Source organism: Chinchilla lanigera, unplaced genomic scaffold (assembly GCF_000276665.1).
Source record: "Chinchilla lanigera isolate Chin_1 unplaced genomic scaffold, ChiLan1.0 scaffold00070, whole genome shotgun sequence".
Lineage (NCBI taxonomy): Eukaryota > Metazoa > Chordata > Mammalia > Rodentia > Chinchillidae > Chinchilla > Chinchilla lanigera.
Window position 1 is genome coordinate 7,494,773 of NW_004955471.1, and position 17,871 is coordinate 7,512,643.

At 51.5% G+C, this 17,871-nt stretch overlaps 1 pseudogene; it reads right to left on the bottom strand.

Annotated features, from left to right (window-relative positions):
- The window catches only part of LOC102024329, a 40,049-nt pseudogene extending 25,254 nt beyond the window's left edge, over nucleotides 1-14,795 (bottom strand).
- Between the last annotated feature and the right edge of the window lie 3,076 nt (nucleotides 14,796-17,871).

Here is a 17,871-nt window from a genome sequence, read left to right on the forward strand (position 1 = left end):
GGAACCTAAAGCCAAGGCAGGAATGGGGGTGACACCGAGGCCTTGGATTTCACCTGAGTTAACAGGAGGGGTGGGAAAGACACACTGGGTTCTGGGAGAATTCTTATAAAGAATGAATAATAGCAATCTGACACAACATTTTAATTAACAATTTTAATGGCTTATCCAATGTAATCCTCCTGATTTGGAAGGATTAAATTCCACTTGACAAAACTACCAATTCATGTGGAAAGAAGTCTCATGTGCTGCCCTTAGAGTTACGGCAGGGCCTGGGGGGGCAGGAAGGGTCGCCAGCAGAGTGCGCGGCTGGTGGGAACCACTGTCGCCAGGCCAGTGAAGACAGCCCGGCACCCGAGCCAGCCTCCTGACCCCGAGAGCAACCCGCAGGGAGCGTATGAGAATGTAAGAGAAAGAGGAGAGAACAGAGCACACCACCCTCACCCTTTACCAGACCTACACTTGCTGCACCACTTTTGTTGTTGTTGTTTACTTTGCATTTTACTTTTTGAGACAGAGTCTCACTATGCAGCAGCCTAAGCTGCCCTTAAATTTGCAATACTCCTGCCTGGGTTTACATGCATTTGCCTTGATGCCTGGGTCCTTTTTGCCCCACTTTATTATTTGTTTCATTGTTTCCCTCTTTGCATCTCTGTCTCTCTCTCTCTCACTCTCTTCCTCTCTCTCCTGTCTCCTTTCTGAGCTATGTGAGGTTAAATTTATATAGACAGTCCCCAATTTATGATAGTTCAACTTGCCTTTTTTTCTCTTTTGATGGTGCAAGAGCAGTATATACATTCAGTAGAAATTGGTGTTTTGATCTTTCCTAAGCCAGTGATATGCCTTATGATCCCCTCTCACGGTGCTGGCATCAGTAAGTTAGGTGTAGTGACTGCATTTTGACTTAATTTTCAATTAACAATGGGTTTATAAGGCTGTTACCCCATCACAAACCAAGGAGCACCTAAATATCAAAGCCCTTCCAATTAAATACTTTAACGCACATTTCCTAAAAAATAATGCTATTCCCCTGCATAACCACATCAGGGCTCTCAGTGTCACTAAAATTAAACAGTGATGCCATTCTTTCATCCAATCTACCATCTGTTCTGCAGTATTATTCACTGTCTCAGTAACATTCTTCTTTATAACACTTTCCCCCTCCATGTAGGATGCAGGCTAGCGTAAGTTAGAGCATTTAGTGTTCCCTCATTCTGCGATGTTTCCACAGTGTTTCTCTGTTTTTACAACATCAATATTCATAAAGAATAAAATTTCCTCCCGACACACACCTGTAATCCCAGCTACTCAGGATGTTAAGGCCGCAGGGTTCTATGTTTGAGACCAGTTTGGGCAACTTAGCAAGACCCTGTCCCAAAATTTACTAACTAACTAACTGAATAAATAAATAAATGGGGCTGGGGCAGCGGTAGAGTGGCTTGCCTAACATGCACAAGGTCCTGGGTTCAATTCTTAGTACTGAAATAAAATAAAATAAAGAATAAAGTTCTTTTTAAAAAAATAAAACATTCATAAAGATTCCATATGCCCAATCAAGAAACTGGTATGACTAAGAAATTGAGTAAACTTGCTGGAGACAAAATCAGCACTTAAAAATCAGCTGGATTTCTATACAGTGACAATGAACACTACAAAAAGAAAATTAAGAAAACAATCACATTTATAACAGAATCAAAAAGAATAATATACTTAGGAATAAACAACCAAGAAGATAAAATTCATATAGACTAAAAACTACAAAACATTAATGAAAGAAGTTAAACAAGACACAGATCAATGGATCTCTGTTCATGGTTTAGAAGAAATATTGTTAAAAGGTCCATACCATCTACAATGATTTACAGAGTCAATGTAATATTACTATGATGACTTTAAAGTGAATTTTCAACATGAGAAAAACTTCCTTTGGTACCGGGGGTTGAATCTAGAGTCTCCACACTAGCTTACATCCCCAGCCCTTTTTTATTTTTTATTTTGAGACAAGGTGTCACTAAGTCATTAAGTCACTAAGTTACTAAGTTATCCTGGCTGGGCTGAAGCATGTGATCCTCTTGCCTCAGCCTCCCAGCATGCTGGGATTCCAGGTGCAAGCCTCCACACCTAGTTAAAAATTTCATTTTCAGCAATGACTTCCACACATTTACTTTTGGTGCTCAACATTCTGCTCTCAGTAAAAGCCCTTTCTTCTCTAGTTATGTTTGCTTGTCGCTTTCTCAGTTCACTGGTCTATTTATTATTGGTACAGAGCAACAGATTTCGATTTTTCCCGGCCTGTAATTCATCCCTAAGGGGCTCAAATTTTCCCAGAACTGGCCACCGTCAGCCTCTTCCGCTCCTGGTCCTTGTATCCCATCATGTTCTGCGCGCTTGCTTGCTTGCTGACAAAACAAAATGTAAAACGTCTTTCGAAAGGTAAAATTAAGAGAGAGGAAGGAGAAGAGAGGAGGAAGAAAATAGAAATGGAAGGGGAGGAAAAGAGGTAGAGAGAAATGCAGAGCGGCTCCGCGGGGACGCTGGCAGCAAGGGTGCGGAGCCACCGCGCCTCTGTGACGGGTGCTGCGTGCCCCGCCCTAAAAGTGGAGCAGGGCGGTGCCTAGGAAAGACCTCAGTGGCACTGTCCGCTTGTCCCCTGTGGCTAGTGGCCGCATATATTGGTCACCTCTGTCATTTGAAAATGATGGAAGCACAGCCCAAAAGGGGGCAGTGACTGAAAAATAAGGAATCAAAGTTGCATGTAGATTCTTGAATGGGTGCCAGAAATCACTCTCTCTCTCTGTCTGTTCTCTCCCTGCGTCCCTCCCTCTGTGACTCTCTCTCTCTCTCTCTCTTTCTCTCTCTCTCTCTCTTCTCTGTCTCTCTTCTCTCTCTCTCTCTCTCTCTCTCCACCTCTCAGTTCTGCTTCCCTTTATTTTCTGTTCCTTTATTCTTGCTCAGCCTCTTCTCTCAGGCTGGCAGAGGTACCCACTGGTCATCTTAGGTTAATCCTAGTTTAGCAACTCTGGCAGAAATAAAGCCACTTTCCCAAGGACTGTGACAAAAATCCCAGGCGTGTCTGTCCCTGACGGGCCCAGGGCCTAAACAGTGGCTGTGCAGGGCAGGGCAGCACTCTGGCTGGCCAGGCCTCGGCTGGAGCTCCCCCCTAGAACCAGAAGTGTGAGTGAGGCTCCCCAAACCCATGGGCTGGCACCGGAGGGAGGGCTGGCTCCCCAAGGCTCCCCAAGGACACTTGGACGTGCTCTTACCAAAGGGGAGAAAGAGACCAAGAAAGCTAACATAAAACTTTACGCTGTATGGACACGGGGCGCTTGACAGGGACAGAGTTTTGAGTCAGAGGTGCTCATATAAACCAAAGCCCGCCATTTTGTCATGACCTCCTTTCTCCCCCACACACGGCCTTCTTCCTCACAAGAGACAAAAGCTTGAACTTTCCCCCGGGGACTGAGGCCTCTGTCCATCTGGCCTTGCTCCTAGCCTGGTGCCCCTCACAGGGAGGAGCGGAGGGCACGCCTTGGGACCCGTCACGGAGCCTCCTCCATCTGGACTGGTTCTTGTTTCCTCATCTCTCCCGGCCCGGCAGGCCCAACAGGGATGTGTCAGCCGTGAAGCTGTTACGTCACACCAGGCTGCAATCGGACTTGCTGCTAACAGAAGCTGACAAGAGGGCCCTGGCAATCTGCTTATCTGGATTCTACCCTTGCCGAGTAAAGGCCATTATCAGAATTATTCACACGTCTGCAGATAATTCATTACATCACCCTCATCTTAGTCACTCAGCTCCGAGGAGCCTCAGAGGAGCTGCCCTCGCCCCTTCCCTTCCCCGCCTCAGAGGTCCTCTCTGGCTCACCCGCCGAGATGAAAAGTCACATCAGGTCAGGCTCAGGTGTGGCCTTTTCTGCACACAGGAGCTCTCCTCTGAGGTCCTCGCTCTGGGGTGAGCAGAGCTGCACAACAGGAAGACCCTGGAGGAGAAGGAAGGCTTGGGATGCTGCCCTTTCCTGCCATGGCCCTTCCAACCTCTGTGTCCAGTGTCAAAACAACCACTTACTTGACCTGTGAAGTCTCTGGTCTGACCTGCACAGGTCCTGCCTGCTTCATACATGCCTCGCAGAGGAAAAGACAGAAGTACTCAAGAGTCCTTAGACCCTCGGAGATGTTCCCCAGCTGGCTCCCAGGAGCCAACCTTGGTCTCCACCCTGGACACACCCCTCCCGTGCCTCCTCCTGCAACAAGCCCACACCTGCAATCCAAACACACTCCGGCTGCACCCGCACACGTACATTCCCATGCAAAACCCAGCAAAATTGACGGCAGACGCTGTGGGAAAGAGGCGGGAAGGCAGAATGTGGTTAACAAGCTGGGTTCAAAGGCGTGGGCTCCTTCATTACCGCCATCCAGTAATAACACACAAGAGCGACACGGCCTGAACTTGAAGGCAGACGGGGCCGGAGGAAGATCAAGGCTTGTGGGGAAGACGGGCGTGCTCTTCGACCCATTAACTGGTTTACATTCAAAATGTGATTCAAATCCTAGCTGTACCCTATTTTCCACAACATTGCAGGGCCAGGCAGCTGTTCTCTAGGCTCAGTTACTCCAGAAAATAGTGTCTCTGGAATGTGGTGATCTGTGATGAATTATGCAAAACAAGAGTCCCCCGCCCATCAACAGCTTAAGGTTCTGAGTGACCCAGAGCCCCCCTTGTGAGGGGACAACAGGTCAGGCCAGAAAGCCAGAGCTGTAGGGCCAGAGGGGATCCCAGGATGTGTTTCACTGCCCTGTTCACCTACACAAAGACACAGACCCTGTGTATTCGTCTGCTAGAGCTGAGTAACACATAACCCCAGGGCAAGCATTTTCCATGGCGGGAGCAATTGCCTCCCAGTTCTGAAGGCTAAGTATTAGTACCAAGGCACCACCTGACCAACACCATTCCCTCCTCAGATACAGAGGACACAGCCTGCTGAGAGTTGGGCTGAGGGGATCAGAAGAAGAAAATCCCTGTACCTAGTTCTACAGGACTAGCTCCTGGTCCCTCTCCCTGGCTCATCGAGGCCCACCTTCATGCTCACTGGGTCTTCTGTGTCTCTGTGTCCCAACTTCCTCTTTTATATCCAGCTACATGTTTAGGACGCGCCTAATGACCTCATTCCAACTTGATTGCCTCTGTGAGGATTCTCCATCCAAACAAAGCCGCCTTCTGAGGTACTGAGCCAGTGGGAAGCCAGCAAACATTTTTGGGTGACACAATCGACCCATCGTGCTCTGGTTCTCCTGGCTTCTCGTTGTTGTATCTCTGCTCTCAAAGTAGTGCCTTGCTACTAATACTTAGTCACGTTTCTGCCAAATCTTTTCAGAGGCTGAGAACATCTCACAGACTCTCACAAGCATGGCTGATGGGATGTTTTTGAACTAGGAGAAATCAGGAGAACAGAAACCTGGGCTTTCTTTCCCCCAAGATCTCTGAAGCTATGGGGGGCAGTCCTCAGCCACCTCCAGGTCAAGCTGTGCCTCAGGGTAGAGGGATTTTCTCCTTCTGATCCCCTCAGCCCAACTCTCAGCAGGCTGTGGCTGTGGCCGCTGTGTTTCAGGTGGGAATGGTGTTGGTCAGCTTTGTGTCGCTGTGACAAAATGCCTAAGATCATCACTTTCTAAGTAGGAAGGTCTTATTTTTGGCTCACGGTTTCAGCGATTTTAGTTCGTGGTCCCTTGGCCCTGTTGCTTTTTGGGCCTGTGATTGCACAGCACCCCATGGCAGGAGCACATGGCAGAGGAAGCTTGTTCACCTCATGATGGCCAGCAGGCAGTGAGAGAGAAGGGAGGAGCTGGAGTCCCAGTATCCCCTACAAGGACACACTCAGTGTCCTAACGTCCTCCCACTAGGCCCTACCTTCTAAAGGCTCCATCACCTCCCCGTATGCCATGCGCTGGGGACTAAGCCTCCCACAGCGGGCCACTGGGGACACTCCAGAGCCCAGCTCCAACAGGGGTCTAGAGCAGCAAGTGGCCATGAGGATGCCACTCATTGGTCTTAAGGGGTTTTTCTAGTTACAAAGAGCACAGCAACACTGTAGGACCCTGACTTTTATGAACCCCCTTCACCCCGTTCAGTCGGGTTCCTTTGGCCTCTTGAAATACCGAAGTGACTGGTTGTCCCAGCCTTTGGCCTTTTCCAGTGGGGTTGCACTGGTGACCCTGACGGCTCTATGTACAGTGTCCAAGCCTGAATAATAAGGAATCACCCTCCTTTCTTCGTCTTCTAGTCCCCAGCAAGGAGAAACAGGCCCACCTGAGCTTGGAAACCCTTTGGCTGCTTCGCGGCACCCCAGCCTCGCCCCTCCCCCGACCCGTTCCCGCAGACCCACGAGGTGAAGGCTCCTGAGCTGTTCCCGTTTCATCTTCTTCCTGTTAATTAACGTGAAGCACCCACTTCTGAGAAGCGCCTCTCTATTTATTTCAGAACAGGCAAGTCAGAACACAGGTCTGCCAGCCACAGTGGCAGAAAGAAGTAGTGCGGGGCTGTGGCTCCTGGGCGCAGGGGCTGCACCTCAGGGGGAAAGGGGGGTGCCCATTGTGCGGCGCAGAGCTCAGGGTCTTGGTGGCCCTTCCTGTGCGGCCAGCCTCTGGGTGTGCAAAGCAGGGGCTCTGCACAGGTGGAGACGCTGCGTGAACCTCCCGTAGCCGCTTGTCCCAACTTGTCCCCCTCTCTAAGTGACACTGTTGGAAATTCTATCCTTCGGCTCTTGCAGGTCTTACAGAGCCCCTGTCAAAGTGAGAGCATTTTATCTTAGCAAGCAAGACTTCCCGAAATGGAGAGACAAGCGTCACGCTTCGGTCAGCGTGGGCCGCTCCACAGCCGGGGAGAGGAGCGGGCAGCGGGGAGGACTCTCAGTTGGCTGGGGGCGAAGGACCCCACTGCTTGGGACGTTTGCTCAGGGATAGCGCTGCTCTGCGACTACTGATCCAAAAAGTGTCAAGCCGAGGTCACTTTAGTCATTGCCATCTGCCCAAGAGGACAAAGGCCTGTTTGTGGTCAGGGAGCCCAAAGCCAGAGGTGGAAGTGAGGAAGGGCAAGTCGTATAAAAGTGGCCCTGAGTCAGCGAAGTGACCGGCTCTTTGTACCCTTTCTATTTTACTGCAGCACATTCATGGAGGCCAAAAACAGGATGTCTCGGATATGTTTGCCTTTCAAGAACCCGCACAAACCAGAGGGCAAAACATGATAGCCCAAGGGACTCTTTTTCTCATGGTGCTGTGAAAGGCCTCAGGGGGTGCTGTCTCTCCGGGCTTTGTGGTTAGGGTGCTGGCTTTAAACTTGGGGCTGGGGCTGTGAAGCACACGCTCAGCATCCCCGGAGCACTGGCTTCAACCCCCAGCACTGAAAAGAACAGAACAACCTTGGGGCTGAGTACATGACATGGGGACAGCAATCAAAAAGAAGCCCTGCCGTGCTGCGGGACGTTCCCGGGCTCTCCCTACCCAGGCTCCTCCGTGCTCAGGTTTTGCAACCAAGACAAGATTTATAGTAAATGGCCACCAGATGGGGCCTCGCTTGTCCTCAGGCTGATACACTGGCCGGCTTTGTTCTCCGGCTGATGAGCGCTGGCATTTCATGGGAGGAACACTCAGTCTTAGGAAGGATGGTGGGATTCACGGAGCCACGCATACCATTTTACCTGTTCAGCCTTACAGGACTCCAAGCTCATAAACGCAGCGAGCCATAGCCATCGACCCATCGCTCACAGAAGTAGAGGTTTCTTCACCCAGTGGGCTGCACCATCCACGTCCCAGCACCTCCCAGCGTGTGTGAAACCCACAGCACGTTGACTCTGGACTCCGAGCTTATTTTTACCCAGAGTGTTTGGGTAACCTGGGTGGGGGGAAGTTTGGGTAACTTCTTTGCTGTTGTAAAACCATAGTGGACTTCTAAATAAATGATTTAATTTTCATTGTTTAAAGAAAAAAAACTTTCAGAGATGGCATCATTTTCTATGCTTCAGCAAACATTTCTACGACTTTCCCCCAAGACAAGTCGGCCTGGGAACAGGTCTAACTTCCTGCTCCACCAGCCGACATTTATTTCTGAGCTCCAGGGAGGAGGCGTGAGCCCTTAGCCCCTGTGCTCCATTTGCATTCTCCAGGATTGGTCTCAGAGCACCAGGACGCGGCAGGCCGTGGTTAGGGGCCAGAGTGTCCCTTCCTGCACCAGCAGGGAGGAGTGGACTCGCTGTGCCTCTTCCTGGCTCGAAGTCTTCAGGCCATGAGGGTGGACGGGTCACCCAGGCCTCCTGCCGTATGCTCCCTGAAGATGCCATCTAGTTTTCAAAACAACACCTTGCAGAGAGCTGCACCTGCAGGGAGCCAGCCCCGGCCTGTGCTTCTTGACAAATGGGGGCTGTCCCTCAGGGCCCACGGTGGGCCTGGGTGTGCTCTGGTTTTTCTGGAGGAGCACCCACCCTGGTGTGGCGAGCTTCCACTTAGCGTTTGCAGGGAAGCAGCTGCAGGGTCTAAGGAGGGGTACCCTCAAGGCATCTGTCAAGTCAGCAGCAAGGATAGCAGCTTGATGGAAACCGCGCGCCCAGAGGAGTCAGAACGACCGATTACACTCTGGACTCTGCCACTGGGAAGCTGTAGGGCTTTGCACCGGTTATACTGGGAACGCCTTCCCACTTCGTTCCCACGCCACGGTCGCACAGGGGTGACGGGGAGAGGTCTTCGCCCTGCAGCAGGGGCCGCCTGATTGCACAGCTGGCCGCGCGCCATCTGCTGGTGAATCGAGGCAAAGCAGCCTCCACAGGCCTACGCTCCGCTTGGAGCAGGCAGGAGGAATTTGGAAATGATTTAATCTCACCCCTTGATTTTGAGTGGAGGAGGTTTGTGCCTGAAGAGGATGACAGGCCCGTCGGAGTTCTCACAGTGGGACAATCTGGCGTCTTTGTGTCTGAACCCTGCCTTGGCAATCAGGAGCTCGCATCACCTTGGGCGTATTTCGCAACTTCCCGGTAATCAGTTTTCTTATCTATCAAGTGAGGGACGTAATGCTCCCTACCCCAAGGATTGTTTTGAAAGGAAGACTAAGTTAGGCAGCGGGTGCGCAGTGCTTGGGACTGTGTCTGACCCGTTTAGAGGGTCACCTCTAGGGCATTCTTCATCCTAGAGTTATTGATCTGTGTTGATAATTTTCCTACAATGGAGGACATTCCCCTTCAGATCCAAAAGTGGGGGAGTGCAGAGTCGCGATCACCAAAGAAGGCGCTGGGCCGTCTGGATTTTGGCTGGAACCTTTGGCCTTGGCTGTTGAGTAGAAGGAGAGCGGAGAAGGCTTCTGGGAGCCTTCATGATTCAAGTCCCCTGTGCCACATCAAACCACTTGGGAACTACAAATAGGTGAGGGAAGGGAGAGGAGCCTGAGCGCAGAGCTGTGGGCAGAGAAAGTTCCATTTGCACCGTCTAATTGCGGGAGCCCTGGGAGCCTCAGCCATAGACACTTCCTGGCATCCTCTGCTTCTGTGTTTGTAGCAATGGTATTTAGAAAAACCGCTTCATTAACCCTATAGAAACTCTCTCTCTTTCTTTCCCTCCCTTCTTCTCTCCCCCCTCTTTCCCACTCCCCCTTTCAAGCTCTTATTTTTGAGACAGGCTGGTCTTCAATTCACTGTGTAGGCCAGATTGGCCTTCAGCTCCTGGTGATCCTCTTGCCTCAGCCTCTGAGGGCTGGGATTACAGCCGCGTACCACCACACCCCAAGACCACACTCTTTCAGTAAATGTGAACACCTTCCTGCAGTTTGTAACTGGTCATTCTGTTAACATCAGGGCCAATGAACCTCGTCAGAACCCCGAGAGACAAGGAGGAAATGAATGAGTGCTCCATTTTCTCCTCCTCTTCTCCGATCTTCTGGTGGTGCCTCCAGGAGTCTGACCCGAGCACACGCAGCAGATGAGGAGCCTGAGTCATGTGTCTGTGCGTGTCAGCCTCACAGAGCCCAGAACAAGGCAGAGAATGGTCTCAGGGAAAAAACTGGTGAGAGACATGCACCGCCATGGCCTGCACATATGTAAGAGGAAGTATAAAAATATTTGGATTATTTATATATTCAGCTGGACCTCCCTCAACTTGAGGAGATTTGCTACGAGCCCATTTGTGAGACTGCATTTCCAATGGTACCATTAAAAATGTTCTTTTCCTCCTTATGCTACTCGTCTTCCATTCTTACGGTGGCTCTCACCCAATATCCGATATGACTGGGGTTACTAGAAATTTACATGGAAAAGGGCAGGGAAAAGATAAGTGTGCCTCTCTAGAACATTCCTCACCTTACCCCATTCCCCAGCAGTACTTTGTTTTTCAGTGAGGCCATCCCTCTGAAGCCTCATGCTCTCATAGGTGGGGCTTTTTGGAGGTAACTAAATTATAGGTGTGTAATGCTGGATTAGGGTGTGATACTGGGATACATGGTAACTAAATTCGTTTTGTGTAGATTTTGGTGTACAGAATGGAAAGCATGCCCGGGGTATGGGCAGTGTATGGGTAGCACCACCTAAAAGGCTTGTATCCTAGATGGGATAAAAGGGCAAGGAAGGCTTGCTGCTCACTGCTTTCTGCCTGCCCTGCCATGGACTGTTTCTTCTCTGCCTTGTCCCTCTGCCATGCCACCCTGCCTTAGAGCCAGCCAACCATGGACTGAAACCTCTGAAAACTGAGCTAAAACAAACCTTTCTTCCTCTAACTTGTGGGCATTGGATGTTTTGTCTCAGCAACAAGAAAAGTAATAAGAGGAGGCTGATTCCAGGAATCTGGGCAATGAGTGTGCAGGATGTGTAGAGAGGTCTGGAGAAGTAGGCAGATCCCAGAGCAGGGGAGATGTTCAAGCTAAGAAAGCACTTCAGCTTTACTCTGAAAGGAGCAAGGCAGCCTCAGAGAACTTCCACGAGAGAGTCATCTGGCCATCGCTATTTTGTAGACCAGTCATGGCGGCAGGACTATGGTGGCTAAGACCCAGGAGTGGACAGTGTCTTACAGTAAACTGGGTAGTGGATGACAGAGACCTGACCCTAGCTGGTGGCAATAAAAGGTGAGGAATAGGCCATCATAGTTTATAAACAGATGTTGTTATGGTTTAAATTTGCACTGTTCCCAGAAGTCTCATGTGTTCCCGGGTGGAACTTCTAAAAGGTGACCGGATGACACTCATCAGTGGATTGATCCGTGGATGAGTTTACACTTAAATGTGCAGTAAGGAGGTGGAGCTTCATTGGAAAAAGTGAGTCACTAGGGGTGTAACTATGGAGGATATATCTCCCTCCCTGGCTCCTCCCTCTGCTGTCTGCTTTCTCAGGTGAGCAGCTTTCATCCGCGATGTTCTTCCGCCCTGCTCTTCCGCCATGGAATCAGCCTAAATTCCCTGAACAATGAGCCAAAGTTAATTTAGATCCTGGGTGTCTGCCATTTTGATCTCGTGATGGTAGAGCAGCTACTACAGGTGTTCAGGGGAGGCGGTTCGGGAACACCAACTTCAGTATCTGCCGGAAGTGACTTGTTTTACTTCTGTTTGTGACATGTTAAATTCATAGGCAGAGGAAAAACTCTTTTCTTATGAGTATCTACTGTTTTCAGAACCCAGGGCCTGTACTGTCTGCTCTGTACACGAATTTCTGGTTGATATTAGAGCGCTATGACAGCAGCCTTTGAGGACTTGTTCTCCAGTGCTAACTGCCATAAGAACACGCTGGAACGCAAAGTATATTTATAACAGGCAGCCCATGTACCCCGGGGGAGCCATCAGCAAGCCCACCAGGTTTACCATTGCCTGGCTGTGTATCAGACTCCAAGGCTCCTTCCCCGGGGCTGGTGGCCTCTGGGAATAGAAAACTGTTTTGCTATCGAGGCTGTGGCTACTGGGCATTTCCTGTCTTCCCAAATAGCATCAGGCAGTGACCCGTGCTGCAGACTTTCAGGGCCAACGTTTGAAACTTAAACAGCGTCCCCTTTCTGCGAGGGGAGTGGGGGTCCCTGCGCCTCTCCTGCTCATCTAACCTGACCCCCTCAAGCACCCCGTTAGTGCGCCCTGAATGTGGAGCAGGAATCCCATAACTGGGTTTGCAGCTCGTTCTTCAAAAAGCACTAAACTCGAGGTCAGCTCAGACCACCTGAACTCACCTCCCTCCAGGTGACAGAGTCCCAGTTCTTATCCGGACACTGAGGGCTGAGCAAAGTGACCCCGAGGCCGGGCACCCTTTCTGCTCCGCTTCTCATCTGGGTCACAGGAGACGAGATGAGCGCTGGTGACCAGACCCGGAGGAGAAAAGGAGGAGAGATTTCCAGGGTGCTGGGTTCCACATAAACCCCAAGGAGAGCGGCCCTGTGGGTTCCACACCCAGCACTGATGAATAAATAAATAACAAACTCCAGCATGGCCTTCAACTGTGCAGATGATGGCAGGGCTGTGCCCTGGGACTCAGGAGCTATTCCGACATTTGGGTTGGAAATTGCTGGCTTTAGAGCGGCAGATGGCGAGGTCCCCGATTCAAAAGGAAGAGAGTAGTTGAGGCCTAAGGTAGCTTGTCAGGGGGACAGGAATGAGCCCGTGGTGGGCGGGAGAGGCCCTGTGGCCCCTGGTGGGCTCCTGCTTACAGCTGTTTGGAGGCCTGCTGGCCCCAGGCTGCTGCCTGTGCCAGTGTCCTGGCCTTGGAGCCCTATCATTGTCCCCTTGTTGTCATCAACACCCTCCACCCCCTCTCTTTTCTGTCTTCCTACTATCACTTGTCGAGTTGGAGAGTCTTGAAGTTCAGCTCTTTAAAACTTTCTCCGCATATATGTTTTTTGGGGATGGTAGGACAAAGTCTTATTACATTGCCCAGGCTGGCCTTGAACCTCTGCCCCAACTCAAATGATTCTCCTGCCTCAGCCTCTCAAGTAGCTGAGATAAGAGGTGCATGCCACCACAACTTGGCTTAAATTTTTTCTTGCCACTCCCACAAATCTGCATTTAAGCCCCTTAGATTAGGGCTTTTTATTGGTAAATCACTGGGGAAAACAGATAAGGATCAACTATAGACTGTGTGATCAAAATATACGGTGAATGTTTAAAGTTCTAACGTTTATTACAGGAAAAGACACATTGCCATTAATCCCCCTCAGAGTGGGCCCCTCCCTTGGAACACGTTTATCTCATTTTCTTGCCATTTTCTGAAGCAGTTCTGGAAGTCTTCTTCCATGAATGGCTTTATGAGGTACGATCAAAAACTCAGTGAGTGTGCCACCCAATGCCACTCAACAGAAAGGCGGGCTCACGAAACACCCCAGCGCGTCCTCAGCCACTTCACTTACCAGCTCCAGACCACACAGCTCCTTGCTACGGGGTCAGAGTGACCACGAAAGGGAAGTGTTTAGAATCAACTGGAGGCACAAGGCAGCCAGGACAGTGCAACTACAGACGTGAAAGAGGACCTCCAGAAGTGCTTCAGAAATCAGCGCGAACAACGGGAGAAGTGTGTTCAAAGCGAGGGGGAGGATTTTGAGAGGGCTTCATGGTAATACGTCTTTTACTGGAATAAAGCTCTTAAAATTTAAACATTTACTGTATTTTTCAATCATACGTAGCCCACACACAGGTATGAATGAAACCCAGAGGCTCCGCACAGCTCAGGGGCTTCGCACCAGCTCTTGGGGCACCAGGGTGAGTGACCTCCCAGCCAATCCCTGCTCCAGCAGCGGGCAGCTCGCCTCTGGCTGTCCAGGCGCGGACAGTGTGCCCGCCTGCCCTGGTCACGGATGATCATTCCCATCTCGGGATTGCAGATGAATGATTTAACTTTGGCAAAACATTTGCTCCACCAAAGAGAGTTTCTTTTATGTGTTTCCCCTCAAACCTTGTCCAGGGACCTGAATTTAAAGATGGAAGGAGGGACCAGGACAGAGTAGTGCTATAAAGAAGTACACAGAACCCCCAGCCCCAGGACCTCCCGACTTAGATGCCCAGAGCAAGCGGGGGACAGAGCAGGCTGCTTCAGGCCCTGATGGCCTCCTTCCTGGGGGCGCCAGCCCCTGCGCATGGCCCCCAGTCCCCTGTGTGCGGTGACTGTGGAAGACAGCAGTGGTGCTCAGATTCAGGAATGCCTCTTGGTCCTGGGGTTGTGGATCTCACGTTGCCAGATCCTTCCACTTTTCAAGAGGAGCCAGGCTGTAGCGGGAGCCTCCCGATTGATAACTGTGTGTAATAGTACTGTTCTTTACGCAGCCTTCAGCAATGTCTGTCTTTTTAACCCTGTGTTTTTGAGATGGATCTATGCTGATACCTGCAGTGCATGTTTATTCATTTGTGGCGCACATTTTGTTTTGTTTTATTTTGTTTGGACAGGGTCTGACTATGTTTCCTAGGTTGATCTGGCCCCCCTGGATGCAAAGAATTCTACTGCCTCAGCCTCCCAAGTGGCTGGGATGAAAGCCTTCACTACCATGGTCAGCTTCTGTAGACTTTTAACTGAGATATACTATTCAGTCAGTAAGAGTCACACATCTTCAGGGCATTGTTTCACAAAATGGTTACTCGGAGGAACCATCACTTGGTTTAAGAACACCTGAGAGGGTGCAGCATACCCCAGAATGTAGAAGCCCTCCTGGTCCCCGCCATGGTCGCTCATGCTAGTTGCATAAAACATTGCTGTTTTGAATTCCTTCAGGAACCTGCAAGCGGTTCATACCTTCTGTCTCAATGCTGTCACACACAAGGGACTAATCTTACCTCCCTGCACACCTCGCCGTCTCGCGGAGCGGAGGGGCATGGTGTCTCCGGCTTGTCTGACCTGTCCTGGCTGCTCCGGGGGGCGTCCCGCCTCTGTCTCCAGCGCGTGTGTGCAGATGTCTCGCTCCTCCTCCTCACAGCCCCTGGAGCTGCCTCACATTTACGCTTCCTAATCGGGTCAGCGTGAACTGACTTCTCGCCACAGTTTTACTCTGCGATTCCCCGTTACAGGTGAGCATCTCTTCGCATTTTTTAAATCTTTTTGTATTTTTACCAGCTTTGCAGTTTTCCTCTTCTATGAGTTCCTTGTTTGTGTCCTTTGCCAGTGTTTCCTTGGTTTCTTTTTAAAGTGATTTATAGATGTTCTACCTGTGATCTGGACACAACTCCCCTACCGTTTCAGTGTCAGGAAGGGTGCTTGACTTCAATTTCAACAGAGGGAAGAGGATTCTTGCCATGAGCTACTGAGTTGGATAGAAATTTCTAGCAAAATTTTAGGGCAGGTTGTGCAGCGGGTGATTTGTGACAGCTGGGGCTAGGAAGCGCAGTCCTTGAGAGGGACCTCGATGATCGGGAACCGGTGGTGCCAGGGGAGTTTCCATTGCCAGCCCCTACCATCGGGGTGACACTGGAGGTGATGAGCCCGGGGCTTCACAGACAACATCCTTGAGGCACCCATGAGACAGCAGGGCTATCACACCCATTTTACAGACAGGAATGTGAACCTGCACCCAGCCTGGCCAACTGAGGAGCACCGGGTGCCCATGCTGGGTCACAGCAAGGCCTGTGACCCAGGACTTGTCGGCGTGGGAAAAACATGGGCTGAATTGTAGGATGGATAGGTCGCTTATCCTCATCCCCGATGGACAGTCCAACAGGGACTCTCTGGAGCCTGGTACCTGGGCTCAGTCCTGATCCGCTCAACAAGATTCTCAGTGTCTTTTTTAAAAGACAGAGAGAGATACAAGTCATATTTGTCAATAGCTTGAAACTGAATTAGATTTTTTTTTTTAAATGTCAACAGGTGAGCCAGCTCGAACCAGAGGCAAATCCCTGGAGACAGATGCCACGCCTTCCTCCCTGCCCTCCGTCCCAGGGGTCCTGCGGGGATGCAGGGAGCAGCGGGGGGCCACGGACAGAGCTGTCAGCCACAGGAGCTGAGGCGTCAGGCCCATGGAGTTCCAGGGCAGGGAGCGGGGCGAGGCCCCCAAGGCCGAGGCCAGGGGAGAAAAGGACCCTAGGGATGGAGGGCACCACATCCAGCCAGTGACAGGCCCCGTGGGACAGGGAGCACATCCCCACAGGCCCAGGCTGGGCTGACAAACATCGGTTCGGTCCATTCAGGGTCAGAGGGACAGGGCAGCACCTCCGTCCCTTGAGAAGCAGCTGCCCAGAAGGAAGGGCAGGCAAGGTAGGGAAGGGCTGTCTGGGAAATTTCCTGAAAGGTCCCTCCCAGAGAGGAGGGGAAGCGTGCGGGAAACATGTTAAGACCAGTTTTCTTTTCTCCTTCAGATGATAAAGGGAGTCTCATCTTTCACCGTCGTTTGCAGAAAACGTAGCAGGAAGGAAATGACAACGCCCCATGCTTCCCAGCGAGGGCTTTCGTCTGCTTTGCCCGATTAGGTCCAACTCTGCGGCCATGGCCCTCGGCGGCCTCCCTCGCCAACGTCGGTGTCCTCCCTGCATCCATGCTGCAAGCGAAGCCCAAGGAGACGCTGTGAGGAGAAGGGCCTTCCTGAGGTGTGGAGGCCTTGGGGTCGCGCCCCCAGGGCTGGGGTTGGTAGCCTCCTTAAAGACACCAGAAGTGGTCTGCCCCTCTCCTGCCACTGGGGAGCCTTACCAGACATCAGATCTGCTGCCACCTTGAGCTTGAATTCCAGCCTCCAAAACTCCAAGAAGTAAATTTCAACATTTAGAAGCCACCCTGTCCGTGGGGCTTTGTGGCAGCAGCGGGAGGGGGCACTGACTCACCTCCTTCAACCGCGTCATTTGTTAGGGCTGCATAATGTGCCGTCGTGCAACTACACCGTGATTTAGGCAACAGACCCCGTACTGTTCGGTGTGCGCTACTATAAACCCTGAGATAGAATCTGGACATTTATCTAGACAGACGAGCTCCAGCGCTTTAGCTCTGCCCTTAGGAAATTGTTATCGGGCTTGGGAAGCTGAGAAGGCAGCTGTGTGCTGGAGCAGTCCCGGGCGGCCGCACACAGGTGTGCCTGGTGACAGGAGAGCCGTCCCCCAGGGCAAGGAGCCATGCGGCTGTGTGCTGAGGACGCAGCGTGCCAGCTCCCAGGGGAGGGCAAAGCCTTCGGCAGTTGTCTCCGCCCTATCTTCCCCATCCTGCTCTCTCTACCCCTTGCGGGGACTCTGCCCTCCCCACCAGTAGAGCTGTGCCATATCCCCCCGTCCCTGGCATCTTCTCCGCGAATCCCCTCCATGTCTGTGTTGACAGAAGGCCGCCTGCCTTCGAGCCCTCCCCGACTGTCCTTTCCAAGCCACCCTCGGTGTTTGCTGTCATTCTGGCGCTGGGGATCGCGCCCACAGCAGGCACATGCTAAGCGTGTGTGCCACCACTGAGCTCCCCGGCCGCCCCTCTTTCTCCTTGAACCCCACAGCGTGCTGGAGTCTGCACCATGTTGCTTTTCCTACCAGCCTGGCCTTTTCCCATCACCGCCTTTGCCGACTCCTGGTCATTCCCCTTACTTAGGAAGAACCTGGTTCGGGATCCCTCTTCTCGAGATTATCCGCGGCTGTGGCCCCCAGGTGATGGAGCCAGCCAGTGCCACGGTTCCTACGTCCTTGTGTTAGTTTCTCTGGGCTACCATAGTAAATTGCTTCAAACGGCTGGTTTTAAATAACGGAAAGATATTCTCTCATGGTTCTATAGACCGGAAGTCCAAAATCAAGGTGTGGGTGGCCACAGTGCGCAGGTCCTTTCCTGCCTCTCCCCACTGGCGCCTCCAGGTGTTGCTCGGCTTGGGGCTGAGGAACTGTGGTCCCCTTTGTGGCACGTGGCCTTCTGTGCGTCCACAGCTGCTCTTCTCCTCTCTGCCCTAAGGATTAGGACGCATGAGATGTTAGCAGGCTTTTTTGTCATAGTGACAAATAACTTC